This window comes from Bos javanicus, chromosome 17 (assembly GCF_032452875.1).
Source record: "Bos javanicus breed banteng chromosome 17, ARS-OSU_banteng_1.0, whole genome shotgun sequence".
In the NCBI taxonomy this organism is placed as follows: Eukaryota; Metazoa; Chordata; class Mammalia; order Artiodactyla; family Bovidae; genus Bos; species Bos javanicus.
In genome coordinates, this window is record NC_083884.1 from 67537519 (window position 1) to 67558665 (window position 21147).

The 21147-nt window shown below is 52.0% G+C and overlaps 2 long non-coding RNA genes across 4 annotated transcripts in view; both read right to left on the minus strand.

Annotated features, from left to right (window-relative positions):
• Positions 1-877: 877 nt before the first annotated feature.
• Positions 878-4434, minus strand: LOC133229025 (uncharacterized). The gene is made up of 2 exons (XR_009730452.1): positions 3340-4434; positions 878-2621 (listed from the first exon to the last, which is right to left on the minus strand). It is a non-coding gene; the product is annotated as an uncharacterized LOC133229025 (long non-coding RNA).
• A 2518-nt stretch (positions 4435-6952) lies between these two features.
• LOC133229024 (uncharacterized) overlaps positions 6953-21147 on the minus strand; it is a 142355-nt gene continuing 128160 nt past the window's right edge. For 2 of the 3 annotated variants that reach the window (XR_009730451.1, XR_009730449.1), the window contains exons 2-3: positions 8536-8649; positions 6953-7160 (exon numbers count right to left, since the gene is read on the minus strand). This is a non-coding gene — a long non-coding RNA (uncharacterized LOC133229024). Of the gene's footprint in view, positions 7161-8535; positions 8650-9164; positions 10513-21147 lie in introns of those variants that run through there. The other variant, XR_009730450.1, reaches the window with a different exon arrangement.

Below are 21147 nucleotides of genomic sequence, written 5' to 3' on the forward strand. Positions count from 1 at the left end.
GATTTCATCTCGTACACCACTTCTTCCAGGAAGTCCACCGTCGTCCAAGTGTGGGAGCTGTCCCAGGTGTGTGATGCCACACCCTCAGTGGTTCCGGGACCAGTAATACACCCTTCGATGGGATTTTCTTCCTCTCCATCTCAGCCTCAGTTCCCTCACCCCTGCTTCCTGTAATCAACTCCAAATACATCTTATCTAAGTCTGTGTCTCAAGTACCGCTTTCTTAGGAACCAAGTTAAGACATTTGATGAACAGCTGTTTCTCGCTGACCACACTTGCTGTTTCTTTGAAGGCAGAGCCTGGATACTCTGGGATCTTTACCGCATCCTGTGCCTAGGACCTGGCCAACAAATGACCCTGGAGAGAGGGGAGGGAAGGGGACGAAAGGCAAGGACAGAGGGGGAGAGGGAGGGAGGCAGAGAAACAAACAGCTCAAACCCGGGTGTGTCTTGCGTCATATCCCAGACACATCGCATCATCCCCAGATTCAGCCAGTGTAGACAAAAGAAACTCGTGGGATGGATGCCCTCCCTCATACTTATCATCATTCAGAAGAACTCTAGTTCCCCCTTCTCTTGCTCACCACCCTCACACACACATGCAGTGAATTATATCCCTAGGCGAGTGGGGGAGTGGAATGGTGGGGTCCTGCCTGGGTATTAAAAAAAAAAAACCTGTAATAGAAAACTCCACCAGTCATTTTCCCCCCCTTTTTGTATCCATGAGCAGGTGCACAGTGTAATGCCCCTGATTTTCAAGATCTGATTAAACTGTCATAGACGCAGCACAATTGCAATAACTCCTCCGCCTCGGCGAGGCCCAAATTATCATGGACCCGTGCACACCCCGAGACGCTGTAGATAAGGGCCTGTCAGCGTTTCTATTACAGGGCCCTGTTTGGGGGATTTGTTTATTTAAATTGGACGGACTGAGTGCGCCAGGGAGCCATGGACGCGCTGCAGGCAGCGTGGGCGGCGGCTGCGGAGGAATCGCCTTCCGGCCGCCACCTGTTGACGTCACGCGTGTCTCGGGTTCAGCGGGATCGGCGGGGCTCCGATGACTAACGGCAGATGGAGCGGGTGGAGCGGCCGCAGGAAGCTGGAGGAAGAGGGAGTCACGGGAAAGATGTTGGGTAACGTGGGGTGCAGGAAATGTCACATCCACACGGGTAGTGATTTTAGAGAAGAATCACAGCGAGGGGCCAAAAGGAAGTGGGGAAAGGAACCAACAGCCTTGGAAGAGGTACCTTGTTATTAAATAACTCCTTGCCAAGCATTTGGGGCATGATGGCCCCATGGTAAAGAATCTGCCTGCCAGTGGAGGAGACATAAGAGATGCAGGTTTGATCCCTGGGTGTGGAAGATCCCCTGGAGGAGGGCATGGAAACCCACTCCAGTATCCTTGCCTGGAGAATCCCATGGACAGAGGAGCCTGATGGGCTACAGTCCATGGGGTTGCAAAGGAGTCAGACATGACTGAGCGACTAACAAGCAATGTGTAAACTTGAGCTTGACGTCACCAGCACCTTCGCTCCCAAACTCTTGGCCATGGGTAGCCTTTGAGACACATTGTGATTGGGCCTCACCTCTGACACACCCCCAACCCACTCACCCTGCTCCAGCCACATGACTACTCACGTCCTTGAATATGCCAAGCTTCTGGACCACAGGGCCTTTGCACAGGCTAAATTGTGGGCCTGAAACGCCCTCCACCCACTGGCTCCCTCACACCCTTCCAGCCTCAGTGTAGATCACTGCCCTGATGGCTGTCCCTGACCATCCGTCCAAGGCTTCATCCCCACAGCCTGCTTCAGCGTGAACTGCTCTTTGGAGCCTCCTGTCTTTTGCCGACAGAGCATTTATCACCCTGGGTAATAATGTCCTTGAGTGTTTATTTGTTTATTCTCCAAAGAGGACATATGTTGTTTTTGTTTTCCCACCCTCCCTTCTCTGGAGAAATCTCAGCCTCTCGTTTCATGTGGCTCTAGCCTGGCTGCGGTTACAGACTCACCCTCGCTGCCCCGCTCCCGCCTCCCCGCCAATGTGCACACTGGCCCCAGAAATCTGGGTGTGACCCAGGCCTGGACAGTCACAACATCCCCTTCCGCAACAAGAAGGACTGGTTCAAGGAGTGCACTCGGGACCCAAGAAGTGCATTCAGTGACCCCAGAGCAGAGGCTGTGCGGTGGCTTTAAAACATGGCAGCAAATTCATTGAGCCTGCCTGCTCCCAACAAAAAGGTGGAATCTAGCTCTCCTCTCCTTGGATTTGGACGGCCTTTTGTAAATGCTGCAGCGAACAGAATATAGCAGGAGATGCCGCATGACCTCTAAGGCTAGGTTACAAAGGATGACTCAGCTTCCACCTGGCCCTCCCTCTCTCGGGGCACTCATCCTTGGAACCCCGCCACCATGTTGTAAGGAAGCCCAAGCCACATGGAGAGGGCACACGTTTGATGTTCCAGCCCCAGCTGAGCTCCCAGCCAAGAGCCAGCATGAACTGTCAGACGTGTGAGCAAAGGAGACTGTGGATGGTTCCAGCCCCCAGCCTTTGAGTCACTATAGATGATGCCAAGTGGAGCAGAGAAAAGCTGTCCCGCTGAGCTCTTCCCAGATTGCAGATCTGTGAACAAAATAAATGGTGTTGCTTTAACACTCAGTTTTGGGGTGGCTGGTTATATAGCAATAGAAGAGGGGAATGGCATACTAAGCTGAGAACTCTGGGTAACCAGGATTCGAATTCAGGCAGTGTGAATAAAGGGTGTGTGGCAAACCTTAGGGCTGAGCAGCTATCCCAGGCAGCAAGGAGAAGGAAAAACATTTCTTATGACCTGAGTACTCTTTGTTGCATAGAAACAGTGAAAAGAGAAAGAATGGGGCACGGAGAGGGGGGAAGAAAACTCTTACTCAACACTCAAGACCCCAGCTAAAATGCCCTTCTCTCTGATCTCACATCAGAATATAGGAACTCCCCTTTCTTGTGATTACCCTATAATAATAACAAAAGTTAATATTTATTGAATGCCTACTATATGTCAGGGGGTGTTCTAAGAGTATTACACAATTTAAATAATCCCTATGGACTGTAACCCACCAGACTCCTCTGTCCATGGAACACTCCAAGTAAGAATACTGGAGTGGGTAGCCTTTCCCTTCTCCAGGGGATCTTCCCAACCCAGGGATTGAAGCCGGGTCTCCTCTATTACAGGCAGATTTTTTACCATCTGAGCCACCAGGGAAGCCACAATAATAATAACAAAAGCTAATATTCATAGAATGCCTCCTGTGTGTCAGGGGGTGTTCTAAGAGTGTTACACAATTTGAATAATTCCCATGCTCACATTGATTCACGAGGCAGGTATTATTGTGATCCCCACTTTGCAGATGAGGAAATGAGATCCAAAAAGATAAAATGACTTGCTCACGGTCTCCCAGTTGGTACGTGGCACAGCCAGGATTTGAGCCCTAAGCGATCGGTCCTTGCCCCTTTACCAGGCAGTTGGTACTTGCGTGTGTCTCATGGGTCTCTGAGCCCATCTGACTTAACTCTGGGCCTCCCAACTCTCCTGCCACCAAAAGCTCTGTCTTCCCTCCCATCCCTCGGGTCCACCCTCACTCCTGGGGACTCTGGTCCCCTTTGCGACACTTGTCCCTTCACCAGGCAGAGTCCTGGGGTGGAGGCATCCTGGGACCTGGGACGGGGGTGGCTCTGGCAGGCTAAGGCACTCCTCAGACCTTGCAGGGCAGGGTGGGGACCCCCGAGCATCAGAGAGAGTCCGTACTGGGGTCTGCAGGGTCCAGCCCCGTGGCGTGGGAAAGCAGAGAGGCCAGTGGAGAGAAAGTTTCTTCCAAATGAGTGAGGAGATGGAGGAGGCAGACACAGGAGGGGAGAGGAGACGAAAATACAGGAGGGGAGACGCCCAGACAGAGGATGGGGAAACGGACAGAGATGAGGAAGACAGAGACACGGAGAGAGAGAGGAGCATTGAGCGGGAGGGAGACAAGAGACAGAGAGAGAGACGAGAGACAGGAGAGACGAGAGAGGGAGAAGAGCCAGGAGGGAGGGAATGGCCGGGAGTGGGTAGAGGGGGGCGACACAAACCACCGGAGACAGGGATAGCCAGAGGGACGCGGGGACACCGAGGCACAGAGACAAAGGAGAGAGACAAGGAGACCCAGGGGTGGAAAACCAGGGGACAGGGAGCCTGCAGCTGAGAGAGACCAGGGAGAGGCCAGCGCGACGAGGCAGGTGAGGACCCGCAGGCCGCCGGCAAGAGGGCAGGGGCAAGAGGGGGCTTAGAACGGCCCCTTCACTGCCGCCGGTCACCCTGCTTCCTGTACAAGCCCTGCTTTGTTGGCCAAACAAACCTGGGCGGAGTCTGAGCTACATCACTTTCTTGTGGCAACTGTTGCCACGTGGAGAGACCCCCCGCCCCACCATCTAAATAATCCTACATGCCCCTCCTCCCCGAATCCTGAGTTCAGTGCCCCCCGACTCAGTTGGGGAGGGGGAGCAGGGAGCGGGGCATACCTGCCTCCCTCAAGTCTGGAAAAATAAGTGTGCCTCGTCTCTTTTTATCCTTCCCTTTCCCCCTCCCCGCCCCCATCACCGCCAACCCCATCACACATCCCAGGGAATCTTTTATTTTTTAATTTTTTTTTTTTTTAAGAAAACAAGTCTTTCGAGACAGAGGTGACCCCGACGGTGATAAGTGGGAAGGTTCACCTGGGAGAGTGTTATCAGCTCTCCGTGGCTGCCCGGGCCTCAGATTTCTCATTTTGATGAGGAGGCCGGGGAAATTGGATGCAACCCGACTGTGCATCCTGAGATGAGCTTCCTGGAGCCGGGCCTGCAAGGGCAGCGCTGGCCTCTCTCCGAGGTCGGGGGGTGCGGGGAAGTGGGGCGGGCTGGAGGGGCCCTGGGGCTGGTGGGGAAGGGCTTTCTGGAGTGACTTTCTCTTCCAGCTTTTCCTCCTTCTGAGCCTTCTGCCTGCCTCCCGCTTTCTAGCTGTCTCAGCCGAGGGGAGGGGTCTTCCTGAGTCAGGAGGAGATGCCCACGGAGGGCAGCTCACAGCCAGAAATATCCCCATGGTAGACGCAGAGGGGACGCCCCAACCCACCTCCTCGTTCCTGCGATCAACATCCCACCTAGGGGTCAGCCAACCTGGGCTGTGAAAAGACCCTAGAGTAAACGCTTTCAGCTTTGCCACCCACAGGGTCTCCGTTGCCCCCTCAACCCCGTTTGTGTAGACAATGGGTGGCTGTGTCCCTAAAATCTTTATTTACAAAAGCAGGCAGCAGGCGGGACTTGGCTGATCATTGGTAGCCTCGCTACTCAAAGTGCGGTCCCTGGACGGACCTGCAACCTGGGCATCCCCTCATTAGAGATGCAGAAGCTCAGACTCTGCCCCCGACCCGCTGTCTCATTTAATAAGTTCCCCAGCGAAGTCTGGGAAGCCCTGGTCTGCACAAAGAGAGGGGTGACTTGCTCTCTTGCATCTGAGATTCCATGTCACGTGACAGGTGAGGAAACCGAGGCTCAGAGAGAGGTCGGCTGCCCAAGGACATGAGCCAAGGGTGGCAGAGTCAGGATTTGCATCCAAGTTCAGAGCCCATGCTCTTGACTTCCAGGGAAAGAAGGGACCGCGGTATGGTTGCTTCCGTCCACCTGAGGGACTGTGCAGAGACCCCGGGGTGAGTAGAACTCACTCTCTGCCAGCAGCTTCTCTGCTTGGAGAGACCTGTCAGCCTGCCGTGCACTGGTCTGGTTTCCTGGAAGGCCGGGCCCCCTGGGGAAGGGTGGTGGAGCCCCGGGGCATTCGGCCCAGCGCGCTCTGGCCAGGCCCTGTGGCCCCCACCCCTGTCCTGCCCTCTGTCTAGCCCCTGCACTGCCCCGCGCCCCAGTTCTCCGTGCCCCTGCCCTTCTTCTCCACGCTCAGGTCCCCTCCTGGAGAACACACAGATGCTCATTGACTCCGATGCTTGGAGAATGAACGTATGGTCAGAGCTGCCGGCAAGGGACCCACTCTGTGCCACTCCATGTCCTGCCTCCAGCTGGACACAGGACCCTGGGTCCACGATCAGACCTCCCCGAGTACCCACTGTGTGCCAGGCTCTCAGCTGGAAATAAAAACACAAAGTGCTTCTTTCCTCCCCCGAGGAGCAGAGAGCCTGGCGAGGGAGGCAAATGTGGATCCAAGCGGCTGACAGGAGGCGGAGAGGGGGTCAGTGCTAAGTCAGAAGGCCGTGGACCTGGGGCTGGCTGCAACGTCATAGACCCACTGTGAGCCAGGCAAAGGCCCACTGCGGTCAGTGTGACCCGTGACACGCTGGGAAACATTGGCCTAAGAAGGGGCGTGAATGCAAGTGGAGAAACCCGCGGGTCTTGGCGTCGGCCTGGCACAGTGTGGGTGTGGATCTGGGCCCCGCCTCTGTATGACTTTGGGTCAGAGTGAGTGCTTCGATAAATAGCACTGCATTTATTGTCGTTATTAATACTGGACTACGAACACGGCTGTTGACAGTATTTTTCTGCCAGACTATCCACTTCAAGATAAGTAGACTTTTCCAGTTTCTGCCAATGCTGAGCAGCCCAAATTCCATCATCCTAGAAGAGGAGACCAGATAAGAGAAATTACCTTTTTCCTATTCTATCCATTAGGGTTAAGACCGACTGAGAGAGAAGTCAAATAACAGTGGCTTCAACAAGATAGGCTGTTTCTCGCTGATATAACAGAAGTCCAGAGGGAGACTCCCTGTATGGAACTTTGTCCTCACAGTCCAATACGGCTGCATGAGCGTCAGCCATCATGTCCACCTTCCAGCCAGCAGGAAATTGGCACAGAGGAGGAAAAGGCAACAGGGTGCCCACCCACGATGTTTTAAAGAGGTTTCCCTGAAACTCTTTCCACATCACTCTGTTTGCCTCTCGTTGACCAGAATGTAGTCACAAGGGAGGTTGAGAAATACAGTCTTTATTTTGGGAGGCCACGTACCCAGCCAAAAATTGCAAGTTCCATCAGTAAGAGGGAACAAACACATTCAGTGTAGGTGACTCATAGGCGATGCTGCCCTTATTATTTGTGGGGGTGGGGGTTCAGGTGGTCTCTCAAGGCAGCCTGGAACCCACCTACGGGAGGATTATCTTTGGAGGCTTCCAGACCTGGTAAGAAGGAGCAAATATATTCAGGTGACATTTTGCAACATCCCAGGCACCCTGCCTTCCCTCCATCCTCATGTTGTGAAGCAGAAGACGAGAAAGTCCAGGGTTGGAGGGGGACAGCCTCCCCAAGGTCACCCAGCTGGCCAGGGACAGGGCTGGTTCTGGATTCTTGGAGGCCAACCTCCGATCAGTTTCCAATAAAGCTCACCCCGAGCTGTTGGGAATATTTTCATTTCCCGTCTTGACTCTGAGAGGCAGACATGGAAGGAGAGAGACACACACACATACATACATACATAGAGATGGATACCTACGTCTCTCTGTCTCCATGTCCGTCTCTCTCCTTTCCTTTTGCATTTTTGAAAAACAATTCAGAACTTCAGTTTATCAAAGTCACCCTTCCTGAATAAGAGGCTCCCAATGAGCCCAGGGGGCTCCCCAAATAGGACCCCCCAGCCCATGGTGTGTTTTTAGATCCCCACTGGGGGAGCCAGGCCTGGCCTCTTCTGGGAAGAGCTGGAGCTGGCTGTCTCTGGGTTTTGGGGAGTGTGTCTGTGCTGGCCCCGAGCATCTGGTGCCATCAACGGCGGCGGAGGCAGACGTGTTGAGGACGCCAGCCTGGGGAGAGGGGCAAGTGGGCCAGGCAGACAGACGTCACTGAACCTTGGCCATGACCCGGCAGGCATGCCCTGACAGTGTCCCAGCTCCCTGCTGGGGACTGGGATTTAGGGGCTACCCTGCTCAAGCCACAGCCTCCCAGACAGAAAAGGGCAGGATTCAAATCGGGTGGCTTCGTCGTCCCAGCCCTTAAGACAGTCCTCACGGCCCCACGCCCGCCCCACCCCAGGTGCTGGGTCCTCAAATCCACAGTGACCTGAGGGCCCAGCCAAGGACCAGGTGGTCCAGACACAAGTAGTAGAAAAGGGGGAGTTTTTGCAGGTGACTCCACACGTACACACATAGAGGCATGCGTGTGGACGCACAAGAGCACATACGTGTGAGTGTACACACAGGCACACGTGTGAACACGTGCAAGCACAGACACGCACAAATGAAGACATGTGGACACAATGAACCACGCACACACAGACATGCACGCTTACACACATGCACGCACGCTCACACACACACATGTGCACATGGCCCATGTTCCAAGCTCTTTGGGAATATTTTGGAGTCATCCAGTTTAGCCTCCTGCTTACAGAACCTTCTCCCAAGTCCAGCCTATGAGCTTGAATGCCCCCGGGGGCGGGGCGCTCATTACATTCCTGGGCACTCACCCCAGTGCCAGGCCACTCAGGACATCAGAAGAAGCCTCACTTGCCAGCCACGTGACTTGAAGACATGCCCCCTGCCCCCCACCACACACACACACCTTTTACTGCTCTGCGCCTCGGTCAGCAACCACGAATGGAGTCAATGTACCCAGCGCCAACCTGGTCTCTGCTGCCATGAGGCTTATATGCCATGGGGCATGTACAGCTCTTCTCTGAGGAGACAAGAATGTGAGAGTAATCATTCTTCATTGCTGCCTCCTCCAAAGCCAGCGGGCCCTTCCCCATTTGAAGCAGGGTGTCCCCACTGTGGAGAGGGGAGAATCAGAGGACCCGGGGCCTCTCTGCAAATAGGAGGGGTTGTGCTGTGTCCTGGGATCCACCCTGATTCCACCCAGGAGTGTCTCCAGCCCTCACAAGGCTCCCACGGGTGAATGGCTGCTGGCCAGGGCTCCCCGGAGATGGGTGGTCGTTGGGGTCTCACCACGATGAGCCAGCTGCCAGCTTTCGTGAGCAAGGCTGCTCAGGAACATGGCAGAAGAAGATACTCTGGGCAGGAATGCAAGCATTGCATTGGCTGCTGTGTTATGGCCGGCAAGCCTCTCTTCTGCCCTGAGCCTATTTCCCCAATTCTTACCAATGGAGTGGAGCACACACACCTACCCCAGTACCCTGTGGTGATGGTCCAACCCACAAGTAGGTGCCTATCCCCAAAACAATAGGTACTCACCTGTATGACTATGCGTTTCCACCAAACTATTCTATAGAGAGAAAAGTGGACGCCCAGAGAGGGCAAGTCATCGGTGCACGGCCACACAGCGTGTGTGACCCTGCCACCCATCTCAACCCCTACTTGATGAAAGGAAAGCAGCTGCCCCATGGGCACGGAGACCGCCCCCAGCACAGGAACCCCACACGTCTGTCCTTCAACAACATACGCCAAATCCACTGGGCATCGAAGTAACTCCTCCTTTTGCAAATGATCCGCAACAGAAAACTCCTCCAGAGACAAGGGAAAATATTTCCCCTAAACCTATTTACTTTTCAAATTTCAGTTGCCATAACAACTCGGCACAACTATTTATGTGAAATCTTCGCCTTCCAAGTCTTGTCGAGCACCACGCTCTGCAGAGAGTTCAACTCGGCCCTTTCAATAACAACACATTTTTTCAATCAATGTGGGTCTTGGTTTTTTTTTTTTTTCTTTTCTATAAACACACATAAAGTATGTTGTGCAAAACTTTTGAAAGCTAATAGGGAAACGCTGAGTTTTACAGACCTATTCTTCTCTGATTGCCCCCAGTAGATCTTTCTGAAGTATGACAGTGACAGAAACGACAAGCCAGCTTGGGTTTGGGGTTTTTTTTTTTTCCAAATGTCTCTGAATTGTTTCCACTCCTGATGTCTGCGGAGCGCCTAGAGGCAGAGGGGGTTCTAGTGAAGGGCCCTGAACAACCGGCTCCAGCTCAGGCTCTGCCCCCAAACAGGCTGCGCATCCTTGGAAAACTCAGTGCAAGTCTCTGGGGACTTGGTCCAGGGGCACACTTGGTCCAGCTGGGCCCCCGCCCAAACTGAGGGATGGAGGATCAGGACAGGCATCGTGTGTCTGAGGCATCCTGCAAATATCCTGGGATCATGACAGCCATGGGCTTTCATTTTCCGAAACAACCCCAGCTTCAGATTCTCTGTTCCAGGGCCCGTGCGAGCCTTCGTACAAGCTGTTCCCTTTGCCTGGAATTTCCCCTTTGTCGACCTGTCAAGTTGACGTGAAGGGGCCTGTGCTCGATGTGAAGCTCTGCTGTTGCCGTCTTCAAGTTCATACGTAATTTTGAACAGGAGGCCTGGCGTTTTCATTTTGCAACTGGATCCTTGGATTCCATAGCGGATTCCTTGGAATTCCGTTCCGGCCGGTCTCTATTCTATCTAGCACATGGTGTGTATCAAACCGTTGAATCCCCAGACAACCCTTTAAACACACGGTGGTGATATGTTTTACACATAAGGAAACTGAGTCCCAAGAGATCAGAGGTCGAGGAGCATCATCATTCCCACCCACCACCACCCCCCCCATCCTAATAGGAACTGTTATGCATTAGGCACCATTCCAAACACTGTTTTGGGTCACCTCATCCAACCCTGTGAGAAGGGAACTACTATGATTCTCTTTTTCCAGAGGCACAGAGAAGTTAGGTAACTTACTCAAGATCACACAGCAAGCAAGTAGAAAAGCCATGCTTTCCTATGAGGCCCTCTGGATCTCTCCCCTACATGCCAGCAACAACTTTCTCAACAGGTCCTGACCTCTGAGCTAACCCCTCCCAGCCCATCCTCAGCACAGTAACCAGAGCCATGCATTTCCCATAACCTTTCGTTATGCCACTTTCTAGTGACAAATCCTCCCATGGCCCTCAGGAACCTCAAGAAACATCTAACCTCCTTCATCTGACCATTGAGACCCTCCGTGATATGACTGCTGCTGATTTCCACGGCTTCAGTGTCCCCTGGCTCTCCGTGCTCCCACCTTCTAGATTATCTGCTGTTAGATCTCTGCACACATCAGGCCGCTTCTTGATTTATCAAGTTAGGGACCACTGGTTCCCGACACAGAGCCTTGGCACACAGGTATTCTAGAAAACTTTGCTGAACTGAACCAACATGTCCTGGTGGAATCCATCAGGATGGATGGATGAGTGGTGGCTGGCTGGATGGAGGGATGGGACAGTGGATGGGTAGGTGAATGGAAGGATGGATAGGAGAGTGGATCGGTGGATTGGGTGGTAGACGGGTGGGTGGGTGGATGGATGCATAGAATGGTGAATAGATGGGTAGATGAATACACAGATGGATGAAAGAAAACCCCAGAAACCATCCCATAACCATTAATACTTGGATGGTGAGGTACTCGAAATTCTGAGTATGGAGTAGACCAGCAATAAATGTTGATTGAACGGATGGTTAAATGAATGTCAGAGGGCAACTGGTGATTAACCCTCCATAAGCACCTGTTTTTCCTCTTGTTTATTCCTTTCTCTCCCATCTCCACCCTCATTCTCCCAGCTTTCCATTTCTTCCTTCAGTTGTCACATGACTCACAGTGGCCAAGCTCCCCAGGTTCATGCCTGCACATTAATTATTGAGTCATATAATCCAAATTTATCTAATGAATTAATAATAGACCATAGGGGTATTTTAATAATGAAATATTTGGAGCTGTGTTTTGATAATTGCAGCAGGCTTTCATAATTACAGCACGGCTGTGGAACTAAAATCAAAATCAATTAGGTGGTATGCAATGACACCCCAGGAGCACCCCTCAAAGCTTCAGTAGATAGACCCACCAGGATGAGGAAGAACCACTTATCTCTGGAACCAGATGAGGCCTGGGGAGTCAAGGCCTTTGCTGGATGCTTGAGCTGGGGAGGGATTCCAGGAAGGACAAGGAAAGGAACATCACTGAAATACATCAGATGTTTGAGTCACAAAGTGCTTTAAAGGTCAGCTGAACACGCGTCTGCTCTTATAGAGGAAGAGATCGAGGTTCAGAGAGGCACCCTGATTCACCACGGCATCCTTAACATAGAGAGCCTGGACTGTGTCTCTGGATTCCTAGTCCAGTGTTCTCTTGGCCCTGGAACACACACTCTCCCCCTTCGGCCACAATACAGCTCTCAATGGCTTGGCTATGACTCCTGCCTCAACCCCTGAGACTCCCTGTCTGTACAACCAAACCACGTGATGCTCATGAACTTTGACTTCTGCACACCTCTCTGCTTTGCCCTGTGCTGTGTCCTCTGCTCAGGGTGCCTTCCCTTCCCCACACTCAATCTTAAAATCCTCCCAGCAAGGGTGACCTCCTTTCCTCCTGCCCTCAAGGGCTCCCACTACATGGTGATTGCTACTCTGTCTCCTCCAAAAAGATTGGAGCTCCTTTAAGCCAAGGGCAAGTTCATTGTGTCTCCCTGGGATGTTAACACGGGGTGCTAACAAAGAGTAAATGCATAATATAGGTTTATTCAAGGCCAGATGGTGGACCGGGAGGGAGGAACAAGAGCAAAGAAGGGAAATAAACAAAAAAGTTGGTTCTGGAGTTATTTCCAGAGTGCATTTAGCCAAGGCCTCTGAAAGGACATTTGAGTTTAAAAATACTTGTTTAGGGACATCTCTTGGATATTTAAACTGCAACAAAATTAGACACAGGAAAGCAAGAGACATCTTCTCAAGAGGACAAAGAATGCTAATGCTGGCAGATTGGTATTCTAAACCACCATCCTCCCCCTCAATCCACCCCACACAGTCAAGAAACCTGGGCAATTGACCCCGAGGTCCCTCTCTAAGACGTGTCCTCAAGAAGCTACTTGAACTTCTGCAGACACTGCCCAAAGCGGGTCCCCTGTGCAGAGCTGACAAGCGGCAGCTGGGGCTGCAACGGGTGCGATTAAGATCCGTTTCTTAAGGCCGTGGCGATCCCACTGCCAGTAACCATGGAGCCAAGTGTGAACGGCAGAAGCCAGCCAGGTTTGGCCACCTTTATCATCTGTGAAACAATGGTCAGGTTTCTGGGGGTGGGAAGGAGGCTAACGTGCAGGAGTTTGGTAACCTCAAAGTATCACCACCTCCCACCTCCTTCCCCCACTCCCCACTTCCAAACAGGATCTATTGATTCAAGCTCTGAGCTTTATTTTGAGAGGCACCAAATGGCACCCCACTTCAGTACTGTTGCCCAGAAAATCCCATGGATGGAGGAGCCTGGTAGGCTGCAGTCCATGGGGTCGCTAAGAGTCAGACACGACTGAACGACTTCACTTTCACTTTCCACTTTCATGCATTGGAGAAGGAAATGGCAACCCACTCCAGTATTCTTGCCTGGGGAATCCCATGGACAGAAAAGCCTGGTAGGCTGCAGTCCATGGAGTCGCACAGAGTCGGACACGACTGAAGCGACTTAGCAGCAGTAGCAGCATAGCACTGCAGTTAAAAACACAGACGCCAGAGCCTGACTTTTAGGGTTCAAACTCCAGCACGGCCACTTAGGAGCTGTGTGACCTTGGGTGAGTCTCTTAGCCTCTCTATAACTCAGGGTCACTTGTGGGGAGTAATGAGCTGATTTTCCTAAATGCTGGATTAGGGGATGTCTCTGTTCTTACCTCCTCTGTTAAGAGGACCTTGATGTGCAATGCCCTTCCCTGACTCTCAGCGTGGACTGGAAAGTACTAGCCCCGCCCACCAGTGCCAGGACTTAAGCCCATCCCCCATAACCAGCCAATCAGCAAAGCCCATTCCTCTGTACTACAGAGATTGGTCAGGATCAAACCCTTACGGTCAGTTCAGTTCAGTCCAGTCCAGCCCATTCACTCAGTCATGTCCAACTCTTTGCAACTCCATGGACTGCAGCAAGCCAGGCTTCCCTGTCCATCACCAACTGCCAGAGCTTGCTCAACCTCATGTCCATCAAGTCAGTGACGCCATCCAACCATCTCATCCTCTGTCATCCCCTTCTCCTCCCACCTTCAATCTTTCCCAGCATCAGATTCTTTTCCAATGAGTCAGTTCTTCCCATCAGGTGGCCAAAGTATTGGAGTTTCAGCTTCAGCATCAGTCCTTCCAATGAATATTCAGGATGGATTTCCTTTAGGATGGACTGGTTGGATCTCCTTGCAGTCCAAGAGACTCCCAAGAGTCTTCTCCAACACCACAGTTCAAAAGCATCAATTCTTTAGCACCCAGCTTTCTTTATAGTCCAACTCTCACATCCATGCATGACTACTGGAAAAACCATAGCTTTGACTAGATAGACATTTGTTGGCAAAACAATGTCTCTGCTTTTTAATATGCTGTCTAGATTGGTCATAACTATTCTTTCAAGGAGCAAATATCTTTTAATTTCATGGCTGCAATCACTATCTGCAGTGATGTTGGAGCCCCCCCAAAATAAAGTCACTCACTATTTCCATTGTTTCCCCTTCTATTTGCCATGACATGATGGGACCGGATGCCATGATTTTAGTTTTCTGAATGTTGAATTTTAGGCCAACTTTTCCACTCTCCTCTTTCACTTTCATCAAGAGGCTCTTTAGCTCTATTTTCTTTCTGCCATAAGGGTGGTGTCATCTGCATATCTGAGGTTATTGATATTTCTCCCAGCTATCTTGATTCCAGATTGTGCTTCATCCAGCACTGCATTTCGCATGATGTACTTTGCATATAACTTAAATAAGCAAGGTGACAATATATAGCCTTGAAGTACTCATTTTCCTATTTGGAACCAGTCGGTTGCTCCATGTCCAGTTCTAACTGTTGCTTCTTGACCTGCATACAGATTTCTCAGTAGGCAGGTCAGGTGGTCTGGTATTCCCATCTCTTGGAAGAATTTTCCAGTTTGTTGTGATCCACACAGTCAAAGGCTTTGGCATAGGCAATAGAGCAGAAGTAGATGTTTTTCACTGACTTGATGGATGTGAGTCTGAGTGAATTCCGGGAGTTGGTGATGGTCAGGGAGGCCTGGCGTGCTGCAATTCATGGGGTCGCAAAGAGTCGGACATGACTGAGCAACTGAACTGAACTGAACTGAGATGTTTTTCTGGAACTTTCTTGCTTTTTTGATTATCCAACGGATGTTGGCAATTTGATCTCTGGTTCCTCTGCCTTTTCTAAATCCAGCTTGAACATCTGGAAGTTCACGGTCCACGTACTGTTGAAGCCTGGCTTGGACAATTTTGAGCATTATTTTGCTAGCGTGTGAGATGAGTACAATTGTGTGGTAGTTTGAACATTCTTTGGCATTGCCTTTCTTTGGGATTGGATTGAAAACTGACCATTTCCAGTCCTGTGGCCACTGCTGAGTTTTCCAAATGTGCTGGCATATTGAGTGCAGCACTTTCACAGCATCATCGTTTAGGATTTGAAATAGCTCAACTGGAATTCCATCACCTCCACTAGCTTTGTTCGTAGTGATGCATCCTAAGGCCCCCTTGACTTCGCATTCCAGGATTGTCTAACTCAATGAAACTATGAGCCATGCCGTGTAGGACCACCCAAGACGGAAGGGTCATTGTGGAGAGTTCTAACAAAACATGGTCCACTGGAGAAGGGAATGGCAAGCCACTTCAGTATTCTTGCCTTGAGAACCCCATGAACAGTATGAAAAACCCTTTTGAAGCCCACCGATCAGAGCTAAGGAGGCTCTTCATCAGGGATTATCAGCTAGTATGGCTGTCACATAATTGTGACAAATGTTGGCTCTCCAAGTTTCGTCTGTCTAGAGGGTGAGAGAGACAAGGCAACTAAGAGCTTTGGGATCCTTGGGCGGAGAAAGTCTGTGCCCTTTTCCCCTCTGCTCCCCAGCAGAGCTGAGTAGGCAGCCTTCTCTCCTGGTGCTCAAGGCTCCTGCTATCTCCTATGGTAAAATGAAATAAAACTGGTCATTCTGAGTGTGGGCCTTGGGCCTGGTAGGCCTGATTCAAACCTCGATCCCGGGACATCGCTGATAGTCCAATTGTTAAGACTTTGCCTTCCAATGCAGGGGGTGTGGGTTCAATCCCTAGTCGGGGAACTAAGATCTCACACGTCTCGCAGCCAAAAAACTAAAACATAAAACAGAAACAGGATGGTATCAAATTCAACAAAGACTTTAAAAATGGTCCACATCAAAAAAAAAAAAAAATCTTAAAAAACTAGAACAATCCCAAGCCTCCCTTCTTACATGTGGGACCCTCATCTCTCACCGGTCAGTTTCTTCACCTGGAAAGTGGAGATGACAAAGGACGCTGACTCTGGGGAGGCTCTGAGACTCAGTGCAGTAAGGCGTGCCCAGCACCTGGCACCAAAGAGGGGCTCGGGCAGAGGTGCAGGTCATTGGTAACATGCCCTTCCTGCCTTCTCATGCAACCGGCTCTTAACACATCTGTCCGCTGCCACAGTGGGCCCCTAAGGCAGGGCCAGTGCGGATGCTCCCTGTGCCTTCAGCATCCTGAGTGAGGCCAGGTGTGGGCGGGGGAGGAGCAGGGGGATGAAGGAAGGGACAGAGGAAGGGAGGGAGGAAGCTCAGGGGTCTTTCTGACACTGAAAGCCCAGCTGCTCCAGAATCAAAGCATATTTAGATCAGGAGACAGAAGACCAATCTTAAGCCCTTCACTCTGCAGCGACAGAGCTCAGAGGGAGGCTCTGACTTCCCCAGGGTCACACAGCAGAGCCTGGCTAAATAGCCCCCTCCAGTAGTGCCTCCCCAGACCCTGCAGCCAGCCTCTGGCTCCCCGGCAGCCCAACCCGCTCAGGCTAATCCCAACGTGCAGCACCTTTTCCTGTCTGGAGGGAGAGACACCACCCCCAAGCCAGGTGTCCCCCTCAGGTGTCTCCTTCCCCAGAAGGGCTGGGCCCCAGAAAACACCCTGGGGCCTCCAGGCCAGAAGGAGCAAGGTGAGTCAGAGCCAGGTGAGGGGAAAGTGCAGCGAGAAAGAGCCTGGGGGTGTAGGGAGGGAGAGAGTGCTTTGTAAGTGAGTCAGGCAGGCAAGCTTCTCTCCAAATAATAGCAAGAATCTCTTGGCCTGAACTCAAGTCTGCAGAGCACAAATGTTGGTTTCCTGTCACTGAACTTGCGGGACCAAAGCCACCCGAGCTCGGTTCTGATCGCACCTGCCGTGTGACTCCTGTCATGGGGTGACCTCCGGCTTCTCTTCTTTTCTGGCGGCCTCACGGGGTGGTGGGGTGTGGGGGTGGGGCTTGGGGTGTGGGGGGTGGGGCAGGAGGTCTCTGCCTCGTTGGGGGTGGGGTGGGTCATGGGTCACCAGTTCTTCCCAATGAATTGCTTATATTTGAGGTTCTGACCTGTGAAGTGATCGTCCCTCCTCACGCCCCAGAAGCATCATTCCCTCCTCCAGGTAACAAATGCAGGATGCTTCCCCCGCCATGATGCCCTGATTAGGGGGTGAGGGAGGGCTTTACAGGAACCCTAGAAGCAAAGCTCTGGGTCTTGTTTCAAAGGAGCATGTCTCTCCTGCCCGTCCAGGGTGGGCTGCCCCAAAAGCACACCTCTGCTGACAAGCATGGTGGTGCAAAGGATATAAGAGGGTTTGGGGGAGAAGCAAGGAAGAAGTTAGAAGAAGTGACTGGGGCTCCAGCCCCCTGGGGACCTCTGGGAGACCTTGAACCACGCCTAGGAGTGTCTCACCCAAGGGAGGGGGGAGCTGGGGTACTGATCCTCCATCTCCCGTAGGGTCTGCCATTGGCCAAGGGGTACTCCCCTGGTGTGTTAACCTCTGTCCCCATGAGACCGGCCTGGGACCTGGGCCTCTTTGCTGCAGGGCGGCAAAGCTTGCCCCTGGATGCACGTCTCCTCAAGCTACACAATTCAGAGAAACTACACGGGACTGTGTGCCGGCACAGTTGGGGCAAATTCTGGATCAAAAGATATCAAAAAAGGAAGAAAAAAATGCCCTGCTGTCATTTCTGAAGAGCCAGGAACAACAACAAAAAAAAGCTGGGTGTTGGGAGCAAAAGCGGGGTATTGTTCATGCCATCTGCACTCACCATTACAAAGGAGTGGTCAAACCACCTCAGACACCCCTCCAGCCAACCCCTGGAGTCACCCTCACCCCATAGAACTCTGAGCTTGCCCCCCTCCTCCGGAAGCAAGCAAGGAACCTGAGTTACTTGTTTTAGCTCCCTCTGCAGCCGGCACATGAGCCCCTGGAAGCCTTGCCTGAATTTCTCATCTGGACTTTTTGTTATTCAGTCGCTCAGTTGTGTCCACTCTTTGTGACTCCAAGGACTGCAGCACACCAGGCTTCCCTGTCCTTCACCCTCGCCCAAAGCTTGCTCAAATTCATATGCACTGAGTCAGCAATGCCCTCCAACCATCTCATCCTCTGTTGCCCCCTTCTTCTCCTGCCTTCCATCTTTGCCAGCATCAGGGTCTTTTCCAATGGGTCGGCTCTTCGCATCAGGTGGCCAAAGTATTGAAGCTTCAGCATCAGTCCCTCTAATGAATAGTCAGGGTTGATTTCCTTTAGGATTGACTGGCCTTTAGTCGATTTCTGTTGATGGGGGAAGGCCAAGCCCCCTGGTCAGTATCAACTTCATTAGGGAAGGACTGGCATTTAGAAGACATGGGGTGGGCCAGCATAGGAAAGATGAGAGCCAAGGGGTAGTGGGTGAGCATCAGCGGTGTCTGCCACGCTCACTCAGCTAGGAATACTAGCCCCGGCCTGTCCTCGGAGCTTTGCCATTTACACTGCACTCACCTGTGACTTCCTTCCATCACTTGCAGACATTGGTTCCACCCCCTCATTACAAATGAGGAAGTTGAAACCTGGACCAGGGAAATGGCTCACTGGTAAGAGGCCAAGAGGGGGCCACAAATCCAAGCAACTGGCTTCTAGATCTAAGAGAACCAGCTCCAGAGTTAGCCCTGGCTCTGGGTTCAGATCCTGGTCTACCTCTCCTGGCTTTCACAATACAGAGCAGAGTTGTAGACTTGACTTCCCTTCGGCCTCTGTTTCATCAACTGGGAAGTAGAGACAAGATCAGGCCCCCTCGCAAAGTCGACGTCAGGATCCAACAAGGGGACACATGCAGACAGACAGGAGCAGACCCAGCGCACAGTAGCTGCTCAGTCATCAGTTCTCTCCAGACCCCTTTGGCCTCAGTCTGCTCCCCTCAAGGCACTCTGGGACTGGGGGCCAGGCTATGGTTAATCCAGCCAACACTTACTGAGCCCCTGAGGTTGCACTGTTCCCGTGCTAGTGCTGCTTATGAACAAGACAGGCCGGGACCCTGCCCTCGTGGGAGGCAGGCAGGTAAAGAGAGACTTGAGCAACATGGGGAGGGCTGCACACCCTCCTGAGCGGGAGGCCTGCACACCGTCCTGAGTGGGAGGCCTGGGAAGGACAAATGGAGTTGCCCCAAGGAGAGTCAGGATGCATGGAGGGGGCTGGGGAGAAGTGAGGTCACAGCAGAAGCCAAGTAGCCGGGCCTGGAGGCAGCCTGGGGTGGGAGCAGGGTGGAAGGCTGAAAGCTAGAGGTGGCAGGGTCAGACTTTTAAACACCTATGGCTGCTGCATGGATGCTGATCGGAGCCGACCAAGAAGGACCATCTCTTAACAGAGATGAGCAAAGATGATGGCCTGGACTGGGACTGCAGTGGGGAGGTGGGCAGAGCAGCTGCAGTGCCGGCGCCGGGTAGGTCCTTGGGGAGGCAGGAAGGGCAGTCAGGAGGCGTCAAGGACATCCTTTATTTGGGAGCCTGAGCTCAGCTTGTCCCAGGACCTCAGCTGACTCTGCCCAGGTTGTCCCAAGACCCAAAGTGCCACCCCGTGGGCCCCACACCCTTCCTGCACGTCGGGGTTGTGACTGTGGCCCCCTGGACCCTCCGCTTCCCTCGGCTCCATAGTCACTAACTTGCTTGTTGTCGTTCAGTCGCTAAGTCGTGTCCAACTCTTTGCAACCCTATGGACTGTAGCACACCGGGCTTCCCTGTCCATCACTATCTCCTGGAGTTTGCTCAAATTCATGTCCATTAAGTCAGTGATGCCATCCAACCATCTAATTCTCCATCATCTCCTTTTCCTCTTGGCCTCAATCTTTCCCAGCATCAGGGTCTTTCCCAATGAGTCAGCTCTTCGCATCAGGTGGCCAAAGTATTGGAGCTTCATCTTTAGCATCAGTCCTTCCAAGGAATATTCAGGGTTGATTTCCTATAGGATTGACTGGTTTGATCTCCTTGCAGTCCAAGGGACTCTCAAGAGTCTTCTCCAGCAGCACAATTCGAAAGCATCAGTTCTTTGGTGCTCAGCCTTCTTTCTGGTCCAACTTGTTGGGGCCCCCACTCATTTCTTCCATCAGTGGATACACAGACCATTGTCCTCCAGGACGAGCTCTGAGACCCAGCTCCTGCTGACAGAAACCAGAGGCCAGCAGAGTAAACAGACCTGGGCAATGATCCCTTACCTGGTAAAAATGTAGATAAATGATGGTGGGAAGGACTTTTTTTGGAGATGTACCCACCCAGCCCCCAGGCTCTCTGGCAGGCACCTAGATCCATTTATCCATTGTCTGATTGTCAGAGGGACCTCCCATTACCTGTGTCTTCTCAAAGCAGTGAGGAGCCTTGAACTCCCAATTCAGGTTGGAGGCTTCTCCAAAGACCAACAGGGGACCCACTGAGTGTGCAAGGATCCCTAAGTCAGACAATGAATCCAGCAAAGGAAAGCATATTTGAGAGGTTGTTCCAAAATGTACATCCTCACAGCGGGAGCATTCAAATTAACCTGAGCCACTGTTCCTGTTGGGGCTTTCCTGGTGGCTCAGACAGTGAAGAAGCCACCTGCAATGCAGGAGCCCCAGGTTTGATCCCTGGGTTGGGAAGATCTCCTGGAGAAGGGAATGGCTACCCACTCCAGTATTCTTGCCTGGACAATCCCATGGACAGAGGAGCCTGGTGAGCTACAGTCCATTGTTTCACAGTCAGACACGACTGAGTGACTAACACGTTCACTGTTCTTGCTTATGTTGGATTGTTTTGCTTCGGTTTGATTTTTTGCAGTTGAGCAAGGGATATACTATTACGGTTCATAATTCAAAAGGATGTATACTAAAAAGTCTATTAGTACAGTTATTCCTCAGTATTTGCAGGGCATTGATTTGTCCAGACTCCCATAGGCACCAAAATCCACGGATACTCAAGGTTTTTTTTTACAGAAAATGGACATAGTGTTTGCCTA